Genomic DNA, 21,238 nt, shown 5'->3' with positions numbered 1-21,238 from the left:
CGCTTGGCACATGTCCATTTTAATCTCACATTATTCTAAGCAGTAATGTTTAGGATACTGCAGAAAATCACTCATCATACCAAAAACCAGGAAAATCTCAACTTGATTGAGGAAAGTCAGTAACAGACACCAATATTGACATGACACAAGTGTTGGAATTATATGACAAGAATTTTAAAGCAGCCATGGTAAAAAATGCTTCAGTGAGCAATTATGAACACACTTGAAACAAAATTTTAAAAAGCAGGTCCAGGCTTGGTGGCTCATGCCTGTAATCCCAGTACTTTGGGAGGCTGAGGTGGGAGGATCACTTGAGGCCATTGGTTTCACACCAGCCTAGACAACATAGCAAGACCCTGCCAGGTGTGGTGCTCATGCCTGTAATCCTAGCACTTTGGGAGGCTGAGGTGGGCGATCACCTGAGGTCAGGAGTTCGAGACCAGCCTGGCCAACATGGCGAAACCCCATCTCTACTAAAAGTACAAAAATTAGCCAGGCATGGTGGCGGTTGTCTGTAATCCCAGTTACTCGGGAGGCTGAGGCAGGAGAATGGCATGAACCCAGGAGGCGGAGCTTGCAGTGATCGGAGATAGTGCCACTATATATATATATATATATATATACACACACATACATACATACTGGAATACTGGAATGGAATACTCCAGCCATAAAAAAGAATAAAGTCATATCATTTTGCAGCAATATGGATATAACTGGAAGTCATTATCTTAAGTGAAATAAGTCAGGCACAAAAAGGCAGACATCGCATGTTCTCACTTACATGTGGGGTCTAAAAATTTGATCACATGGAGGTATACAGTGAAAGGAAGCGAACAGAGACTGGGAAGGGTGAATGTGGGGAGGAGGGAGGATGAAGAGAACTGAATTAAAGGGTGCAAACATGCAGTTAGATAGAAGAAATAAATTCAGTGTTTGATAGCAGAGTAAGGTAATTAATAGTTAACAAAAATGTATTGTACTCAGGTGATGGACACCTTAAATACCCTGACTTGATTACTATACACATTATATGCATGTAATATACAGTTTGGGGGCATAAACATGGACTCTCTAGTTCTGAATGCTTCCATGCTAGATAAAATTTGGAATTACCTTGCTTTGTTGATACATTTCACCCAGCATGCCTGGACAAATATTGTCAACTGTACAGCAGATATTCTGCCCCTCTTTTCTTTTGCTATGTATTATTAATACCGGGTTACCAGAGAACCCATGTAATAAATAAAACCACAAACAAAACCATGTAATCAATAAAACTTTATCTTACATATCAAGGTTAGAATTCTTGGGGGTCTTTATTTTTCCTGGATGTTTAGTTGTCTTTATATTTGGGTTCAGTGCACATAGAACTGGGAGAGACAAACACTTGCTTCTGATATGCTAGGAGCCATTGTGTCCTTTGCAAAACTGCTCCAGTTCTTGGCACGTCAGTCCGTTAGCAACTGGAGGCTGATTCCTCAGTTATCTTCATTTTTGGTGGAAAAGTTTTATTTACTACCCGTCATCTTTCCTAGTTGCTCTGTACACTACCATCTGGTGATTAGAATGGAGCCACAACTCTGTAGGAATGTTTTGGAAGACTCTGGCTTTTTGTTGTGAACTTCTGCCTTCCCTCCCTTTTACTTTTCATGCTTTCTATCTTTCCTTTCTTAAATATTAATGGTGTTTTTTCTGTGTGCCAGGCTTTGTTCATGTGGGACTACAGTGGTGAGAAAAACTCCATGTCTGGGCATGCCTGGCTGATCTTCACCTCTTTCTTCTAGGACCTTCCTCGGGGGTTAGTTCTCTGGTGCCACCTTCAGTGCTCTCTGTGGCAGCTCTGCTGCTCACTTCTGGCTTTACTGGGTTTTGGTATTTAATTGTTGCTTACCCACACTGGAAATTTTCACCTGCAGTTTTTCTTCTGCCTAAGGTAACAAACATGTACACATATTTTCTTGTGCCATATTTCTTTTGCCTAGAACAACAGACTTTTTTTTCTTTTAAGTAATAATGTAAATACGCAAATCTTGAAATATAATTTCTGCTGTTGATATATTCTGGGCCACTATTTTGGAACTAACATTATGGGAAAAGGGTATTAATGTGCAAAAATTACCTCAAAGTTTAGAGTTAGCATCTTTGAAAGATGTTTTGACAGTAAGGACATTTTCAACTGATATAATGTTGGTTTATAGCATTTGAAACATTATTAGTATTCTTTCAAGAGCAGACATCAATCTCAGAAATCTTGTGTACAAACATGACAGAATTGGTCTGTATTATACTCTGATAAAAATCACAAAATGGGTTTATTTTTTGACTTTTTTATGAGTGTGAAATATTTGCATATTATTACAATAACTTCCATAGCCTTTGGAGCAAAATCTGATATGTTGTTAATGGTGCAGTTAAAAAATGGGTGCCTTACATTCATATTTTGTTGCAGTTATCCAACAGATTTTGAAAATAATCGTAAGCCTTATATATTTTATAGTCAGGGTTAGCAAATACACAGCATGCATGCTGCAAGTTACCCTTTCAATGTGCAGGAGACATCTCTAATCAATGGCAACGTTGTTTCCTGCTGAGCTGGGACAGTCTCACATCCTCTTCAACATAGTGATTTAGTTGTTGTGCAGTGCAGATAGCCTGTGCCATGAAAACTATTTGTCATATTAGTTTTGCACCTTAACCAATGGAGTGAATATGTCAGCAGAATATCCAAAAAGCCTGCTTAAGTTTGGAAAAGGGAAAATATCATGAGGTATAAATGAGGTAGAATAAGGTAGTGGTTTAGGCAGGGCATGGTAAACTCTTTGGGCAAAGGGCCAGATGACAAGTATTTTAGGTTTTGTGGGCCATATGGTCTCTGTCATGCCTACTCAACCCTGCCATTGTAGTGCAAAAGCAGAGATAGACAGTAAGTGAATGAATAAACATGGCTGTATTCCAATAAAACTTTATTTATAAAAGCAAGTGACAGGCCAGATTTGGCCACTGGGCCATGGTTTGCTGCTAACTCCTGGTTTAAATCAGTGCTACTCAAAGTGAATTGTGTGAATAAGTGGTGGTAGCATCACATGTGTGCATGTTACAAATGTAGATCCCTGTACTGTACTCCAAACTTACAGAATCAGTCTGGGCTGACACCCAGGAATGTGTGTTTATTAGCTGGAGGTGATTCTGAGGCTCACTAAAATTGGGAAGTCCCTGGTTTAAATAATATTACACTTCTCTTCTTTAAAAGTTTCATAGACCCCCAGCTGGGAAACTACCTGATGCATTTCTTTAATGGCTGATCTTTAATCACTTTTCTCATCTCTTCTATGGCATTTGATCTATCCAAGTTTTCTGCTTTTTGGGTCATGATTGGGAATTTACATTTTGCTAGAAAATTATGTCCTCTAGCCTTCATATTTGTTGCTGTAGTGGTTTTAAACATTTCTGCAAAATTTTTGACATTCCTATCAAGATGTGAGTTTATGCCTACTTTCCTTGGGTCTAGGCAGGAGGACTGCTTATGACTGCTTCAACCACTGGAGGATGGCAGAAGTGATGCTGACTTCCAAGGCTGGTTCAGAAAAGGCTATGCAGCTTTTTCCCAGTTCTCTGGGAGGCTCACTCTGGGGAACTCAACTGCCATGTAGGAAGTCTGGGTCTTCCATGCTGGAGAGCCCATATGTAAGGATCCCCATTGATAGGCCAAGCTAAACTTCCAGCTCAGCTCCTGCCATCCGCCAGCGTCTGTTGACAGCCAGTTGGCATCTTGGATAAACAGTCTAATTTGAACTTTCACAAAGCTCCAACCCAGCTGTCATCTCAACGTAATCACATGACAAACCCAGCCTAGCTGAGCCCTTCCTGAATTCTTGACCTAAAGCATCTGTGAGCATAATAAAATAATTGTTTTAAACCACTAAGTTTTGGGGTAGTTTGTTATGCAGCATTTGTATATAGCACACAAAATTGCAGGTACTATTGTCTTATAATTGCCTTAGTGTCTTTCTTACCTGTACTTACGGTTTTTTTTATACCCCTAATCATTTATATATTTTTCTCTAAGTTTCCTTCAAGCAAAGTTGGGGGAGTATTTATTTTATTAATCATTTCAAAGATCAGTTTTTAGATTTCTTCATTTTATAATTTGAGATATTTAAGTTTTATTAATTGAAGCTTTATCTTTGTTCATTTTTTCTTCCTACTTTCTGTGTATTTAATTTTTCCTTTCCTAGTTGCTAAAGGTGAGCACTAATTTTCTTTTTCATCTTTCTTGCCTTATAAAAAATGCTTTTGAGGCCGGGTGTGGTGGCTCGCGCCTGTGATCTTAACACTTTGGGAGGCTGAGGCAGGCAGATCATCTGAGGTCGGGAGCTCGAGACCAGCCTGGCCAACATGGCAAAACCCCATCTCTATTAGAAAAATTAGCTGGGCTTGGTGGTGGGTGCCTGTGGTCCCAGCAACTCAGAGAGGCTGAGGCACGAGGATCACTTGAACCTGGGAGGCAGAGGTTGCGGTGAGCCGAGATCGCACCACTGCCCTCCAGCCTGGGCAACAGAGCAAGACTCTGTCTAAAAAAAAAAAAGAATAAATAAAAAATAAATGCTTTTGAAGCTTGAAGCTATAAGGTTTCCTTTAAGTTTGGCTTTCATGGCATCCTATTAAGTTTGCTATGAAACATTTTCCTCTTCCTTGTCTTCTGTTTGTAATTTCAGTTTTTATATTCTCTTTATCACAGCACTTTTAAAGTGTTTCTAAATTTCCAAATAATTAAGTTTTTCTTTTTTTATTCTTGGTGGTGGTGGTGGTAGATTTTTCCCTCTATTTTTCCAATATGTGTAATAAATACACATTTCTCCACTGGTACAAGAAAATAAAATTTCAACTATTTCCCCCACCAGGACCCTCTCTTCTTTCTTTACCAGTAAATTTCCTTTTACTTTAGAGTGCTTTTACTTCCTGATTCCCCACCAGAGACCTTTAAATGCTCTTTTGTCTGCTGTCTCCCCATGTCTGACCTTAATACTTAATACCTCCTTCCTTAATACCTAAGTGTAAAAAAAAAAAAACCAGTGTGGTAATTTTTGCCTCAGACTATTATTAGGTTTTTATTCCTTATTTTGCACCGATGCTACACATACTTATTCTATGTCAGGATACTGTGTGATGCTCTCTCCACATTCTCATCTTTATAGATGCAAAGCCTCTCTTCCATCCTAAGGAGCAGGCAGGACTTCACATACCTTTTCCACCCCCTCTTGCACCAGCTCATCTGAGCCAGGAAGACCAGCATGTTCGTTTAAAAACATCCAGCTCTGTCTGTTTTTTTGGGGAATATACTAGTTTTCTCTTGCTCATATAACTAATTACCACAAACTTAGTGGCTTAAAACAATATGAATGTATCATCTTATTTTTTTGGAGGTCAGAAGTCTGAAATCAGTTTCACTGGGCCAAAATGAAGGTGTCAGCATGGCTGTGTTCCTTCTTGGGGCTTTAGAAGAAAATCCATTGCCTTGCCTTTCTCAGCTTCTGGAAGCCACCTGCGTTTCATGGCTTATGGTCCCTTTTTTCATCTTTAATGAGTCTTTCTCACACTGCATCACTCTGACACTCCTATTATAACATCTCCTACTATTACCTTTGCCCTTTTTTTCCCCTTCTTATAGGGATCCTTGTGATTACTTAGGGCCCACTAGATAATCACATCAACAACAGCTTTTTGTCATGTAAGGAAACATATTCCCAGGTTCAGAGGATGAGCTTTTTGGATAACTTGGGGGGAGGGAGGCATTATTATGTCTATTACAGGGGCCCATAAATCTCTCAAGACCAGGCTTTTCCTAGGAACCTTGAATTCTGATTCTTGTCCTATGGCTCTTTGCCACTATACCTCAATATATCCTTTGAGTTAGCAGAGAAAAAGTCTTACACTAGCTTTCTCTGTGACCCTATAAAAGCAGAGGTTCTACTCACACTCTCTAGGCCCTACCTGCCTACTGGCCCAGGAACTAAAAGAGTTAGTTTGTTTGGAGTTAGGAGAAGCATCAGCAATTATGTTTTCAGGCTGCCATGTCCCTAGAATCTCTCTCTACACTGTAAATATTATTGAATAAATGACCTCTTATACTAAATAGTTTTACACTGTAGCAGAGAAAACAGTTTAATGGTTAAGAACAAGAGGGAATCAGACTGTTGGGATTCAAACTCTAGTTTCGTTGTTTACTACCTATGTGACCTTGGGCAAGGCATATAGCCATACTGACTTAGTTTCCTCATCTGAAAAATAGATAATGATACTATTATAAAAAACGGGGATAATGATATCACTAATAATACTCACACAGTGATACTGTAAAGATTAAATGATATAATTTATAGCAAGTGCTCAGTACACCACCTGGCACATATTATTTCCTTAAATAAACTAAAATAGGCTCGTATGCAGACATTTCAGTTTGTCTTCCATGTGCCTTTTTGGACTCACCTACTGGCACTGTATTCTCCAGCCATACCACAGAACTCACCGTAAAAGCTTTGAGTTGGAAAACATGTGCACGTGATACAAAGTGATACGGCCACAGAAGGCCGAGAGGTCTTTTTCATAACTGTCGTGAATTGACTAATGTTCCAGGTTTTGGTCTTTAGTCTTAAAGGCATATAAATATTATATTGTCTTTATCCCAGAATATTTGGGTTCAAGATTACTGATAGATATCATTGACCTAAGGGAAGAAGCTGAGGCAAAATTAATACAAATGGAGAGTTTATTTAGGCCACGGTTGAAAACTGAAGCCCAGGAGCTATAGATTCAAGTTGCCCTGAATATATGCTCGGATTAGCAGCAGTTACCAGTGGGAAAACAGTAAGTTAGGGGGCAGTTCCTAAATTGTTTAGCAATCGTTTACATTGGTTCATTAAAATAACATAAGTTGTTATTTGGCTATACATTGTTTTTTGTATCACAAATTCCAGGAATATGAGGATAACGGGTGAAGGATAATTGTACAACTTAGGGTAGCTTTTTAGATACTTTATCAGCTAGTCTGGAAACTATAGGAAAGGATAGAAAAAACAAAATGCCTTTAAACAATTACTTCCAGGCATGGGTACAGGGAACCTGAGGGAAGTCTCATGCTCATGACTCTCTGGGCCTGATACATTTTGCATACCTCGCATTCCTCAGACTGCTCTGAGCCACTTTTCTTTCTCAATACTAACAAAGCTCGTGAGAAACCCACGTATAACACTATCCAATGCACATTATACTTACATACCTGACTAGTAGATTCTCTCCCTGTAGGTAAACGTCATGAAAAAACACATTACAACCAGAAGGTTGTGTGTGGAATATGAAATAAGAATGGGGATAATTTATATAATTTGAATATTTAATTAGGTCACCTATAGTAGCCTTTTGCATCTATTTCTATGATAGCACCATAGGGATCACCTTACCAGAGGAAATGTAGTAGTGGAAGTCTCTTGGTAAGTGGGCTCTTTCTTCTGGAAAATACTTGTATAGTCATTGCTATTGTGTTTGCTTCTGTGATTTTACTGTTTCTTCTCTATGCCTTATGTCTATGGAAACTTCTTAGACATAATAACTTTTCTGGTTATCTTGCTCTGGTCTAAGAGCCACCATCTGTTTACTATGTATTGTTTTGTATAAATAAACCCTCAGAAAAGCACAGTATTTTGTTTAATTCCAAGTTCCTGCAACAGCTTACTTGCAGCTTACTTGTGAACTATGCCTTCCACCCCAATCCTCTTTTCTTTCTGGGGAAATACCTTGGGATACCGTTAAACAAAACAAAACAAAATCAAAACAAAAACCTCACTTCTTGTGAAACATAGCAGCAAACAGAAAAATGTACAAAGCAAAAATGTACAGGTTGGTGATTTATCACAAAGTGAACACCCACGTAACCATCACTCAGATCAATAATAGAACTTTGTCAACATTCCAGAAGCCCTGCCTCAGGGTCCAGCCAGTTTGTATAGCTTTCTTTTCCTCTTTTATTTATTTGTTTGCTTATTTATTTATTTATTATTTTGAGACAGAGTCTTGCTCTGTCACACAGGCTGGAGTGCAGTGGCCTGATCTCGGATCACTGCAAGCTCCGCCTGCCAGGTTCATGCCATTCTCCTGCCTCAGCCTCCCGAGTAGCTGGGACTACAGGCGCCCGCCGCCACGCCCGGCTCATTTTTTGTATTTTTGGTAGAGACGGGGTTTCACCATGTTAGCCAGGATGGTCTCGATCTCCTGACCTCGTGATCCGCCCACCTCGGCCTCCCAAAGTGCTGGGATTACAGGCCTGAGCCACCGCGCCCGGCTCTTTCCCTCTATCCTTTAAAAGTTGGCTGGGCACAATGGCTCATGCCTGTAAGCCCAGCACTTTGGGAGGTAAAGGCGGGCAGATCATTTGAGGTCAGGACTTCTAGACCAGCTTGGCCAACGTGGTGAAACCCTGTCCGTTCCTACTAAAAATACAAAGAAAAAAAAAATTAGCCGGACGTCGTGGCAGACACCTGTAATCCCAGGCTGAGGCAGGAGAATTGCATGAACCTGGGAGGCGGAGGCTGCAGTGAGCCGATATCGCACCATTGCATGCCAGCCTGGGCAGTGACAGTGAGACTCAATCCCCGCACCCCCCCCCAAAAAAGAGGAAATCTCTATCTTTACTTTTACAATAATCATGTTTTCTTTTTTCCACTTAAGTATGCGTCTCTAGTTTTACCTTTTTTTAAAAAAAACATATAAACAATCCTACAGTATATGTATTTTTGTCTGGGTTTTTTATTTTTTATTTTATTTTATTTTTTTGCTCAGTATCATTTGTAAGATTCATCAATGATGTAACATATAACTAGTTATTTTCTTTTTGTGTATGTGTGTTTTTAGTGTAGATATCTTACACATCTTACATTAGATTTATACCTAGGTATTTGATATTTTTGATAACTAGTTATTTTCAAACATGCAGAATAATAAACCATTAAATGAATGTACCATCTTATTCATTCAGCTGTTGATGGACATTTGGGTTGTCTCCAGGTTTTTATTGCTATGAATTATACTGCTCTGAATATTCAAGTACATGTGTTTTGGAGCACATCTGCACACTTTTTTGTTGAGAGCATAAGAGAGAAATTTTTGAGTTATAAGATACGCATATCTTTAATAGATAATGCTAAATAGTCTTCCAAAGCAGTTGTACCAAATAACTTTCTTTCTTTCTTTCGATCTCGGCTCACTGCAGCCTCCACCTCCCAGGTTCATGTGGTTCTTCTGCTTTAGCCTCCCAGGTAGCTGGTACTACAGGCTTGACACCATGACCAGCTAATTTTTGTATTTTTAGTAGACATGGGGTTTCACCACCTTGGCCAGGATGGTCTCAATCTCTTGACTTTGTGACTTTCCTGCCTCAGCCTCCCAAAGTGCTGGGATTACTGGCGTGAGCCACCACGCCTGGCCTAAATAGCTTTCTTAATTAGTAGTGCATGCGAGTTCTCTTTTTTCTGCTTCTTTGCCAACATTTGCTTTTGCTAGCCTTTATAACTTTAGTCATGTGAGTGGGTGTGTAGTGGTATCCTATGGTGATTTTAACATGCTTTTCCCTGATTGCTAATGAGATTCGCACTTTTTATTATGTTTATTGGGATTTGGGTATCCTCTTTTGTGAAGTGCCCCTTGCAGTTTTTTATTTCTTCCAGTTTTCTATTATGTTGCCTATTTTTTGAAATTAATTTGTAGGAAGTTTTTATACATTCTAAATATAAGCTCTTTATCATGTGTGTCACAAATGTCATTTCTCATTTTGGCTTTTCCTTTCACCCTTTTAATGGTATCTTTGATGAACAGCAATTCTTAAGGCTTTATCGTCTTTGCATTTTATTTAAGAAATCTTTTTGTACCCCAGGGTCATAAAGCATCTTCTAGTGTTTTCTTTTAGAAGCTTTATTGTTTTGCCTTTCAGGTTTAGATTTAAAATCCACCTGAAATTAGTATTAATGTATGGTGTAGAATAGAATTCGGGTTTCCTTTCATATGAATATGTGTTTTTTCTCACCACCATTTATTCAAAAGGCCATAATTTTTTCACTGCTTTGCAATGTCGTCTTTGTTTTAAATCAAGTGACTATATCCGTGAGTCTGTTTCTGTGTCACTGTTCTGTATCTTTCGTCTGTTTGGCTCTTCTTAAACAAATACTGTGTGTGCTAACACAGCTAAGTAAGCACTGATGGCTGATCGAGAAAGTCCTCCCACTTTTTATTCTTTAAGATTGTCTTTGGCTATCCTTGACAATTTGCATTACATATACATTTTGTAATTAGCTTGTTCAACACATATACGTATACGCACCTATTGGGCTTTTGATTGGGATCTTACAGAATCCCTAGATCAGCTTAGGGGGAGCTTCATTTAAAAAATACTGAATCTTTCAATCTATGAACATAGTATGTCCTTCAATTTGTTTAAATATTCTTTTATATTATTCAAAATGCTTTACAGTTTTCTGCTTAAAGTTATTATCTTTTTGTTAGATTTATCCTTTTTTCACATTAAAAATCCAGCTTATTTAGGTATAAATGACATACAAACAGCTGTACATATTTAATATGTACAACTTAATACATTTGGAGATAAGGGTACAACTGTGAAACCATCACTGCAGTGTATGCTATAAACACATCTATCCCCTCAAAAAGTTTCCTCTTGGCCTCTTTATTATTACTATTATTATTTTTGTGATGCAAATATTTAACATAAGATCTACCATATTGGCAAATTTTTAAGTACAGTAAGTCCTTAATGTCAATAATAGGTTCTTGAACACTTTGACTTTAAGTGCGTGAAGTGTAACAAAACCAATTTTACCAAAATAGGTGGATTGATTTAAATAAGAGTGAAGTATGGCACATTTATGGTCTTACGGCATATTTCTGGTCACAAAAACATTATCAAACTTCTGAATAAAAACCCAAGCCACTTCTAACCTTAAACATTGTGTTGAGATATCTCATTGTGGTTTTAATTTGCATTTCCTGGATAATTAGTGATCTTGAGCACATTTTCATATATTGTAGGCTATTTATATGTCTTCTTTTGATAAATGTCTATTTAATTCCTTTGCCCATTTAAAAATCAGATTATTTTATTTTTTCTGTTGACTTGTTAGAGTTCCTTATATAATTTGGATGTTAATCTTTTATCAGATATATGGCTTGCAAATGTTTTTTTCCCGTTTTGTAGATTGCCTTTTTTGTTTTGTTGACTGCTTTCATTGTAGTGCAGAAGATTTTTAGTTTGGTGTAATCCTGCTTGTCTATTTTTCTTTTATTATCTGTGCTTTTGGTGTCATATCCAATAAATCATGGCCAAGGCCAATAACAAAATATTTTCTTCCAGGAATGCTACACTTTCATTTCTTAAGTTTAAGTATTTTGAGTTTTTGTGTGTGGTGTTAGATAAAGATCAATTTCATTCTTTTACATGTGAATATCCAGGTTTCCCAGGGCCATTTGTTGAAGAGACTGTTCTTTCTCCATTGTGTATTCTTAGCATCTTTGTTGAAGGTCAGTTGACTATGTATGCATGGATTTATTTCTGGGATCTCTATTCTGTTCCATTAGGCTATATGTTTATCTTTATGGCAGTACTATACTCTTGATTACTATAGCTTTGTAATATATTTCCAAATCAGGAAGTGTGATGCTTCTGGCTTTGTTCTTTCTTAAGATTGCTTTAGCAATTTGTGGTCTTTTGTGGTTGCATGTGAATTTTAGGATTGCTCTCTTTCTGTAAAAAATGCTGTTGGGATATTGGTAAGGATTACATTTAATCTGTAGATTACTTTGGGCAGTGTGGGCATTTTAACAATATTAATTATTCCTATCCATGAATGTGGGATGTCTTTCTTGTCCCAGATATTGTAAGAAAAGCTTTCAGTTTTTCACCATTGAGTGTGATGTTAACTATGGGCTTTTCATATATGGTCTTTATTATGTTGGGATTGTTTTCTTCTATTCCTAGTTTGTTGAGAGTTTTTTTTTTTTTTTAATCATGAAAAGGTGTTGAATTTTATCCAAATGCTTTTCTGCATCTATTGAGACAATCATGTGATTTTATTTTCAATTCGGTTAATATGGTGTCTCACATTGATTGGTTTTCATATTTTGAACTATCCTTGCATCCCAGAGATAAGTCTTACTTGGTCATGGTTTGTGATCCTTTTAATGTGCTGTTGAATTCAGTTTGCTAGTATTTTGTTGAGAATTTTTACATCTATATTCATCAGAGATATTGTCATGTAGTTTTCCTTTTTCATGGTATCTTTTTCTGGCTTTGGTATCAGGCTAATGCTGATCTTATTTTTATTTTTATTTTTATTTTTTTGAGATGGAGTCTTGCTCTGTCTCCCAGGCTGGAGTGCAGTGGCGCGATCTCAGCTCACTGTAAGCTCCACCTCCTGGGTTCACGCCATTCTCCTGCCTCAGCCTCCCGAGTAGCTGGGACTACAGGCGTCCACCACCATGCCCGGCTAATTTTTTGTATTTTTAGTAGAGACGGGGTTTCACCGTGTTAGCCGGGACGGTCTCGATTTCCTGACCTCGTGATCCATCTGCCTCGGCCTCCCAGAGTGCTGGGATTACAGGCGTAAGCCACTGCGTCCGGCCAGGCTAATGCTGATCTTATAAAATGAGTTTAGAATTCACCAGTGAAGCCTATAATCCTGGGCTTTTCATTGTTGGGAAGTTTTTGATTAATGATTCAATTGCCATTTTAGTTATAGATCTGTTTAGACTGTTTCTTGAATTTATCTTGGTAGGTTCTATGTTTCTAAGAATTTTTCTGTTTCTTCTACTTTATCCAGTTTGTTGGCATGTAATTGTTCATAGTAGTCTCTTATGATTCTTTTTATTTCTATAAGATCAGCTGATTTTATTTGAATATTCTTTTTTCTTAATATAGCTAATAGTTTGTCAATTTTGTTTATTCCATATGTCTCTTATATTTTCAATATTTTGTATTTTCTCCTTGATTTAATCTGGATGCATTTTAATTGTTCATTTTTCTGACTTCTCTTCCAGTTCAGCTGAGTTTAATCTGCTGTTATGACCATCGTTTGAGTTTCTAATTTTTGCAATTGCATTTTTCAGGTTTTTAATTTCCTTTTGTTCATTTTTATGTTTTCTTATTCTTTATTATAATTTTGTCTGTATTTCTTTTATAGTTAAAGTCTGTATCTGATAACTTTAATGTTTGGAGCCTCAGTTGGTCAGTTTATATTCCTGGTTTTGTTCACGTTTTCTTGTCTAGTAATGTGCCTGTTTAAAAAAAAATTAAATTGTTTGCCAGACATTATATTTGCAGAATTGTTTGCAGAGATAATCTGAGGTCCAGGATGCTGTCATCAACATTCAGAGAAGGATTATGCTTGTTCCAGCTAGCGCCTGTGGGTATAACCAGTCCAGGATCATGTCAACTCAATTTTAGAGAATGAGATGATTTGATACCTATTGCTATAGGTTGGAAGTCCTTCAGAATTCTACCTCAATGTAATAAGGCTCCTGAGGTACTCAACCTTGGTGGACTTTAGACTCCGTTTCTTATCCCCATGATCCCTGGAGGCTATCAGTAACATCCCACTCAGTCTATCTGTTGTTTCCTCAGGAATTGGCAAGCACTCTGCTCCCTATCCAGGCCTAGTGATTCTTTCCTCTTATGGTAATTCCTTGATGCCTTCAAACAGATCTTTTTTTCTTTCTTTCTTATTTTTGGTCTAGTTTTTTTAGTTGTCCTCAACAGACTGGTTGGTCTGAATTACCCTAGTGCGCCATCCAAATGTCACTTTCTTTGTGGAGTTTTTTAATACCCCTAGGCCCAATTAATTGCTTTTAGCATGGCATTTTGTACAGTTATAGCATCTATCACAATCTGATGTACATTTTAGTTATACTTTGCCTCTACTCCCCCCCATCATAAAAAAACCAAATTTGTAACTTTCTTTTCTTTTCTTCTTTTTTTTTTTTTTTTGAGATGGAGTCTCACTGTGTTGCCCAGGCCAGAGTGCAGTGGCGCGATCTCGGCTCACTGCAACATCCGCCCCTGGGTTCAAGGGATTCTTCTGTCTCAGCCTCCTGAGTAGCTGGGATTACAGGTGCCTGCCACTGCACCTGGCTAATTTTTGTATTTTTAGTAGAGAGGGGGTTTCACCATGTTGGTCAGGCTGGTCTTGAACTCCTGACCTCGTGATCCACCTGCCTCGGCCTCCCAAAGTGCTGGGATTACAGGCGTGAGCCACCGCACCCAGCCAACTTTCTTAATTGAATTTGATATTTCAAAAGATATTCCATATTTTTTTTTTTTTTTTTTTTTTTTTTGCCTCTACTTCATGAGGCCATATCTCTTTATGGGTAATTACACATCTCCAAATAGAATCTATAAATTAGTTTTAGTTTAATTTTTTAAAACTCAGATTTTTCCCCCCATAGAGTGGTTTTATTCATGATGGCTAAGTTTCCAGGCTAACCTACAAAGGTTTGATCTGTTATTGTGTTAAAATGAATTAGAAAAATTGTAGAAAATGTGTTAACAATGATTATAGTCATTTATCAAAAAATAAAAGTTACCATAAATTTGGAAGCAACCTAAGTGTCCGTCCACACATGAATGGATAAAGAAAATGTAACACATATATACAGTGGAGTACTATTCAGCCATATAGGAGAATGAGATTCTGTCATTCGCAACAACATAGTTGGAACCTGAAATCATTATGTTAAGTGAAATAAGCCAGTCACAGAAAGACAAACTTAGTATGTTCTCACTTATTTCTGGGAGCTAAAATATTAAGACAAGTAAACTCATGGAGATAGAGGGTAGAAGGATGGTTACCAGAGCTGGAAAGCATAGTGGTATGGAGTAGGGTCGGGGAGTGGGGATGGTTAATTGGTACAAGAAATAGAATGAATAAGAACTAGTATTTGATAGCACTACAGGGTGACAGTAGTCAATAATAATGTAATTGTACATCTAAAAATAACTAAAAGTATAATTGAATTGTTTATAACACAAAGGATAAATGCTTGAGGTGATGGATACTCCATTTACCCTGAGGTGATTATTACACGTTGCATACCTGCATCAAAATATCTCATGTATCCCATAAATATATATACCTACTATGTACCCACAAAAATTAAAAAGTTACCATGATTAAAGTAGTGTTTTAAAGTCTTGAGTACGTTTGATTTAAAAAAAAAACTAGATTTCAGGAGGATGAAAAAGTTGCAAGGATTGTGAGGGGATGGTTTGGATCTATGAGCAGTGTAGAGGTGGCTAGCATGGTTGGTTCTATATGGACTGTAATTTCACAATCTACTTATAGTTCTGTTTTTGGTTGATACAGTAATATCAGTAGCACTACAGACAAAATCGGTATTCGTGAATAGTCCCTTATTTACACTGCAAATGAAACATACAGAGAAGGAGAGCTTCTTGAGGTACGGGTCAGCATTTGAAATCAAGGTGGTAGGAAGGGGCTACACACAAGCATAAGGGATTCTATTAGGTGGAATTAACAGTATTGTGATGATGAAAAAGAAGTGAGATGTTAGGTGGGCAGGGACAAAACCAGCAGGTTCTTGATTTCCTTGATGAGCAGAAGCAAGCTGTAGGGTAGTTAGCTCCATGGGCTCTCCATGATGGCGCAGGACTCCTTGCTTGCTTTCGTAGTTTCAGCTAGGTGGCAAAAAAAAGTGATAGTATGCATTAGCAACATATATGAATCATTATTCATAAGAATGCTGCTTATAACTGAAGAATCAGTTATTTATAGAATGAAGGAATATATAAATAGGAATTTCATCATTTGTTTAATTTTTTCTCTATTTGGTCTACAATAGTAAGTCCTTGAGAAATCTAACGTGAAAAGCAACTCAGTGCTAAACCTAGGGGTGCTAAATATGCTAAATATAATGGGAAGTTAAAAGACACAATAGGAAGAAAGAAGAGCAGGAAACTAGGTAGTTGTGTACCTGAGGAAGGCCAAGGTCAAAATTTGATCAGACTGAAAGTAGTTTGGCACTCCCCTAGCAAAGTCGTGCTGACTCTATGAGATGGGGAACAAGCTTGTGCAAGAAGAAATCTGAGTCAGCACAGTACAGGCGAGAACCTAGGAAGGACAGTAAGGTAAGGTGGAAGATCTAGGCTTTTAGTATTTTATGTTTTAGACTTAAAATTAAAAATATAAGCTTAAGAAGCTCATAAGAAATGAGCTTTCAATAAAATTCTGAACATTTTGACCTCCTGCCTCCACAAACACTCTTGCCTTAGGACCATAATAACTGTTACAGGAATGCTTTTCCTTCCAGCTTCTGCCAATTTTAAGTTAAATCTCTTTATGGACTCTTCATGTTTTGCCTTGCTGGAGATCATCTCTCCCTTCTTTGAGCCAGTAGCACTTTGTATACTTTGTGTATCTGTGTCACATTTTATGTTAGATTGTATTTATTAGAGACTCTGGTCGATATTTTTTTGTATATCTACCCTCTATTTCCCCAAGACCCAAGCACGAGATCTTATATACATTAGATGCCCAATAAATACAAACTATGAAAAAAAGAAATTATATATCACTATGTAAATTTTTGTCAGTTATAGAGAAAAGCATAAGTAGCAAGGAAAACTTGGATAGTCACTAGAAATAAAGGAGACTTTATAGATTATTGACCCAACAGAAAACTACTTTACTGTAAAATTCATTAGTCTGTTTTATCTATGAGCATTATCTACTTAAAGAAGATCTACCCTTTGATCTGGAGCTTTATTTGTAATAATAGTTGGTGCAGAAGGAATCATGTGCACATTTAATCCTTTATAAGTAGCTTTCTTTGATCATTTTGTAGAATTTCCATTTTTATATATTAGAGTTATGACATATTAAGGGCAATACTTTAAAATATTACTGTTTTGATAGATGCAGAAATCTTCAACAAAATACTAGCTAACCAAATCAAACAGCATACCAAAAAGATAATACATCAGATCAAGTGGGTTTCATACTAGGGATGCAGGGGTGGTATAACATATACAAGTCAATAAATGTGATATATCACATAGACAGAATTAAAAATAAAAATCATATGCTTATCTGAATAGACACAGCAAAAGCATTTGATAAAATCCAGTATCCCTTTATGATAAAAACCCTCAACAAGATTGGCATAGAAGGGACATACCTCAAAGTAATAAAAGCCAACTATGACAAAACCACAGCCAACATCATACTGAATGGGGGAAAAGTTGAAAACATTTCCCTCAAGAACTGGAACAAGACAAGGATGCCCACTTTCACTACTTCTGTTTAACATAGTACTGGAAATCCTAGCCAGAGCAATCAGACAAGAGAAAGAAAGAAAGGGCACCCAGATTGGAAAAGGGAAAGTCAGACTGTCACTGTTCACCAATGATGTGATCATATACCTAGAAAACCCTACCAAAAAACTAGATCTGATAAGTGAATCCAGTAAAGTCTCAGGATACAAAATCAATATACACAAATCAGTAGGACTGCTATACACCAACAATGATGAAGCTAAGAAATCAAGAACTCAGTCCCTTTTAAAATAGCTGCAAAAAGTAATAAAATACTTAGGAATAGACTTAACCAAGGAGGTGAAAGATCTCTACAAGAAGAACTACAAAACACTGCTGAAAGAAATCATAGATGACAAAAACAAATGAAAACACATCCCAACCTCATGGATGGGTAGAATCAATATTGTGAAAATGACCATACTGCCAAAAGCAATCTACAGATTCAATGCAATTCCCATTGAAATACTATTGTCATTCTTTACAGAACTAGAAAAACAATCACAAAATCCATACAGAACCAAGAAAGAGCTTCTACAGCCAAAGCAAGACTAAGCAAAAAGAACAAATCTGGAGATACCACATTACCTGACTACAATTTATACTACAAGGCTACAGTTACCAAAGCAGCATGGCACTGGTATAAAAATAGGCATGTAGACGAATGGAACAGAATGGAGAACACAGAAATAAAGTCAAACACTTAAAGCCAACTGACCTTCAACAAAGCATACAAAAACATAAAGTTGGGGACAGGACACCATATTCAATAAATGGTACTGGGGAAATTGGCAAGCCACATGCAGAAGAATGAAAATGGATCCTTATCTCTCACCTCATACAAAAATCAACTCAAGATGGATCAAATACTTAAATCTAAGACTTGGAACTATAAAAATTCTGGAAGATAACATTGGAAAAACTCTTCTAGACATTGGCTTAGGCAAAGAATTCATGACTAAGAACCCAAAAGCAAATGCAACAAAAACAAAAATAAATAAATGGGACCTAACTAAATGAAAAAGCTTCCACACTACCAAAGAAATAATCAGCAGACAACCCACAGAGTGGGAGAAAATATTTGCAAACTACATATCTGACAAAGGACTAATATCCAGAATCTACAAGGAACTCAAGCAAGTCAGCAAGAAAAACACAAATACTCCCATCCAAAAGTGGGCAAAGGACATGAATAGACAATTCTCAATGGAAGATATACAAACAGTCAACAAACACATGAAAAATGCTCAGCATCACTAATTATCAGGGAAATGCAAATTAAAACTACAGTGAGATAGCTTACTCCTGCGAGAATGCCCATAATTAAAAAGCCAAAAAATAGTAGATGTTGGTGTAGATGTGGTGAAAAGGAACACTTTTACACTGCTAGTGGGAATGTAAACTAGTACAACCACTATGGAAAACAGGATAGAGATTTCTTAAAGAACTAAAAGTGGAACTACCATTTGATCCAGCAATGCCACTGCTGAGTATCTACTGAAAGAAAAGGAAGTCATTATATAAAAAAGACACATGCACACACATGTTTATAGCAGCACAATTCTTACTTGCAAAAATATAGAACCAACCTAAGTGCCCATCAATCAACGAGTGGATAAAGAAAATGTATATACACACCATGGAATACTATTCAGCCATAAAGTAGAATGAAATAATGGCCCTTGTAGCAACTTGGATGGATCTGGAGGCCATTATTCTAAGTGAAGTAACTCAGGAAAGGAAAACTAAATATCATATGTTCTCACTTATAAGTGGGAGCTAAACTATGAGGATGCAAAGGCATAAGAATGATATAATGGAGTTTGGGGATTCAAGGGAAAGGACAGATGGGGGTAAGGGATAAAAGACTATATATTGGGTACAGTGTACTCTGCTAGGGTGTGGGTATATCACAATCTCAGAAATCACCACTAAGGAACTTATTCATGTAACCAGAAACCACCTGTACCCCCAAAACTATTGAAATAAAAAAGTACTGTTATGTAACAAATATTATGGGATCATTAAAACATATTCATCATTAGATTCAGGATCTGCTGGAAAATGTTTAATAAATAATAAATTTATTTAAACTCTACCCATATTTTATTTGGGTATATTTTCATGGCCTAAATGTTATGTCTGAAGCGTTGATTTCATTGGGAAGTTTGAAAAGAACAGTTTCTACACATGTAAAGTTATAGAAGGGGAGTCAACTACAGTCATATGAAAGGTTTCCATTAAGATACCTCTTCCTGTAGATTTACTCAAAAAGATAAGATTTAATCATCGAACTCTTATCTTTTATATGAGAAGTATACTTAATATAGATCAGACTATGCCATTTAATGTCTGAACATATTGTAATGAGTGGCTTCTTTTTTTGTTTTTTGAGATGGAGTTTTGCTCTTGTTGCCCAGGCTGGAGTGCAATGGCACGACCTTGGCTCACCGCAACCTCCGCCTCCTGGGTTCAAGTGATTCTCCTGCCCCAGCCTCCTGAGTAGCTGGGATTACAGGTGTGTGCTACCATACCCAGCTAATTTTGTATTTTTAGTAGAGATGGGGTTTTTCTATGTTGGTCAGGCTGGTCTCGAACTCCCGACCTCAGGTGATCTGCCCACCTCGGCCTCCCAAAGTGCTGGGATTACAGGCGTGAGCCACTGAGCCCGGTCATGATTGGCCTTTAGAATTGACTGGGACCTTGATGGTTGTTCATTTCAAGCTCCTATTTAGGGAGAAACCCATTCTCCACATTTCCATTCTCCATTGTGTTAAAGTTAATTTGTCACATGTCCAGACTGATATATTTCAATACCAATTTAGTCAAACTTTGGACCATGACCATTAATGGATAGTGAAATCAATTTAGTGGGGTGAGGGGTGTTGTGACAAGAGTTTTTAAAAAGAGGAATAGAATAGGTAAGAATAAAAGGCAAGGCCAGGCACAGTAGCTCATGCCTATAATCCAATGCTTTGGGAGGCCAAGGTGGGAGGATTGCTAGAGCCCAGGAGTTTGAGAACAGCCTGAACAACATAGGGAGACCCCATCACTACAATACATTTAAAAATTCGCTGGTTATGGTGGTGGTGGGCACCTGTAGTTCTAGCTACTGGGGATGCTGAGGTAGCTAGATCTCTTCAGCCTAGAAGTTCGAAGCTGCAGTGAACTATGATTGTGCCACTCCACTCCAGCCTGGGTGACAAAGAGTGAGTCCCTATCAAAAAAAAAAAAAAAAAACAATAAAAAGAATAGAAGGTAGAAGGTAGAGTATTTGTTTCAGTATATACATGCATATGATTGTTGGGTCATAATGTAAAAATATATTTGTTGGCCAGGCATGGTGGTTCATGCCTGTAATCCCAGCACTCTGGGAGGCTGACGTGAGCAGATCACCTGAGATCAGGAGTTCAAGACCAGCCTGGCTAACATGGTGAAAACCCGTCTCTACTGAAAATACAAAAATTAGCTGGGCATGATGGAGGGTGCCTATAATCCCAGCTACTTATGAGGCTGAGGTGGAAGAATCGCTTGAACCTGGGAGGCAGAGGTTGCAGTGAGCCGAGATTGTGCCATTGCACTGCAGCCTGGGCAACAGAGTGAGACTCCATCTCAAAACAACAACAAAACAAAACAAAAAGTATTTGTTATTGTAGATCAGGTCAAAGCTTTTGAGAAATACTCGACTAGACTGCAGGATCCTTGTGATAGGAGTCATATTATAGGTGCTCATTAAATGCTTGTGGAATTATTAGATTTGCCTCAATGATAACAGGCTCTGAAATTGAGGCAATAATTAATAGCCTACCAACCAAAAAAAGTCCAGGACCAGATGGATTCACAGCTGAATTC

At 37.6% G+C, this 21,238-nt stretch overlaps 1 protein-coding gene across 1 annotated transcript in view; it reads left to right on the top strand.

The window, feature by feature from the left end:
* Nucleotides 1–1,787: 1,787 nt before the first annotated feature.
* Nucleotides 1,788–21,238, top strand: part of STK33 (serine/threonine kinase 33) — a 145,434-nt gene continuing 125,983 nt past the window's right edge. Inside the window, exon 1 of the mRNA XM_011954380.1 lies at nucleotides 1,788–1,936. The gene's annotated coding sequence lies outside the window, so the exon portion shown is untranslated. The remainder of the gene's footprint in view (nucleotides 1,937–21,238) is intronic.

Source organism: Colobus angolensis, unplaced genomic scaffold (genome assembly GCF_000951035.1).
Source record: "Colobus angolensis palliatus isolate OR3802 unplaced genomic scaffold, Cang.pa_1.0 Scaffold381, whole genome shotgun sequence".
NCBI lineage: Eukaryota > Metazoa > Chordata > Mammalia > Primates > Cercopithecidae > Colobus > Colobus angolensis.
This window is presented reverse-complemented; position numbering and strand designations above follow the sequence as displayed.